General features: G+C 50.4%; 1 protein-coding gene across 3 annotated transcripts in view; it reads left to right on the forward strand.

Annotated features, from left to right (window-relative positions):
- The window catches only part of LOC126581455 (plasmanylethanolamine desaturase), an 11,746-nt gene continuing 9,970 nt past the window's right edge, over positions 1–1,776 (forward strand). For 2 of the 3 annotated variants that reach the window (XM_050245128.1, XM_050245130.1), the window contains exon 1: positions 1–121. The gene's annotated coding sequence lies outside the window, so the exon portion shown is untranslated. Of the gene's footprint in view, positions 195–1,776 lie in introns of all 3 variants that reach the window. The other variant, XM_050245129.1, reaches the window with a different exon arrangement.

Below are 1,776 nucleotides of genomic sequence, written 5' to 3' on the forward strand. Positions count from 1 at the left end.
CGCTGGCCATGGCAACGTCGTGAGGTTGTGGACGTCGCCGCCGTGGTTCGAGACACTCTCTCGCGTCGCGTTGGATCGTCGTAGGACCTGTGGCGCTGTTACTGTTTAGTCGTCATCGAGAGTATGTAAAGAAGGAGTGGAGCGTGGTTCACACACGTTTGCTAGTACGGGAACGATCGATTTGATGAGTGAGAGTGAGTGAGAAAGTGCTGGTGGATTAGTTGGTGCAGTTTGTTGTGATTTCTCGGTCTCGGTTTTGCTGCTGGTGCGATGAGATCATCACGCTGTGACCGTTGGAAAGGCCGCACGATTTGAAAATACTACCACCAGCGACCCACCAGTGTGCATTTGTGGGGTTTTTTTTGTCGTTTGCTGGTCCCTCATTGGTAGGCAAAGGATATTTGAGGCGGAAAACACCAGCCAGTGAATGACACAAACACCTTGCGCTACTCCCAGCGTGGGGATTCGTGAATTGGTGAATTAATTATGAGCTCGGGGGTTGCGACACATTCGCCCCGTGGTCTGAACCGTGCTGCGTATTCAATGAATTTCCTCGTGCCGTGCGGATGTGTGCGAACGGTGCCGATTCGTGTGAATGAAAGAGCTATCCATCTGGGGGATCTGGTATTACAAGCCTGCAATACCGACACCCAACGACTGGTGACCCATTTCCGAGAACAAGGATTGACCGCAAACCTGACTCTTGAGGACCTCAAATTGTGCCAGCAAAGTGAACACAAAAACCGAACACGTTTAAGTCGATTAGTTGGAGCTAAACAATGAAGTTCTCTACTTCTCCGGAACTTGCCTTGCCAAATGGACATCGAATGCATTGTGTTTGCAGCTGCAGCAGCCTTTTGCTGGACCACCAACTGACCAACAAGCGGTGCGGCCACTTGAATGGAGATCCTCTGCACGCTATCCTTGTTCACTGTCATTGCATGCAGCTTCTTGTTTTTTTTTGGGTTGTCCTGTCTGACATTGAAAAGGCACTACGGATCACTACACTAATACCATGGCGAATGGCGACCGAGACCGAGGACCGAGAAGAGGAACACCGAGAAGAGGAGCACTTCTGCTGCTTATTCGACGACCGATGACGAGGATTTCTCAGTGTTCTTGATGTTTTTTGGAAATCCACTCGACCAGGTGCGCCCTTTCCAGTCGATCCAACGAGCTCTGTGCTGGCATACTGCAGAGCCGCTCACCCTTTTTTCGGGTTGGTTCCGCAGTAACGAGCCGGTGTGCTTGGTGCGCCAATCCCAAAGTGCAGATATTGATGTTGTTTATTGACGTATTGCTCTCGCTCGCCATGCTGGCACGAACGCCACCTGGACAGAATGCTGCAATCCAATTCGATTGATTGGATGCCTGGTGTCCGGTTCTCTGCAGTTTGGGGGAGTTTTTGCTATACCAACCAACCAACTGACGGCTGGCTGGCAATGTTTTAAAGTTTTTTACTTTACACCCAACGTGGTCTACTGATGGCCAGTCACCGATGAGCTCATGCGGTGCCCACCAAGGTCCCCCTTGGCCATCGTTTGTACTTAACGAATGACCCACTCCAACTAGATTAAACAGTTGATAACAGGTTTGATGTGAGTTTCGTGGGAAAAAGGACTCCAAACCAGACCGAACGAGTCGGACGACGCACCACGCTAACCGTACAGGCACACCATGATTGGGCCACACTCATACAAAGGGACGCACCGTGGGTTATAAGTTTAATGGATGAAAGATAATAAACGAGCAGAGTGAAGTCGCGAAAAACGGAGG

This window comes from Anopheles aquasalis, chromosome 2 (genome assembly GCF_943734665.1).
Source record: "Anopheles aquasalis chromosome 2, idAnoAquaMG_Q_19, whole genome shotgun sequence".
Taxonomy (NCBI): domain Eukaryota; kingdom Metazoa; phylum Arthropoda; class Insecta; order Diptera; family Culicidae; genus Anopheles; species Anopheles aquasalis.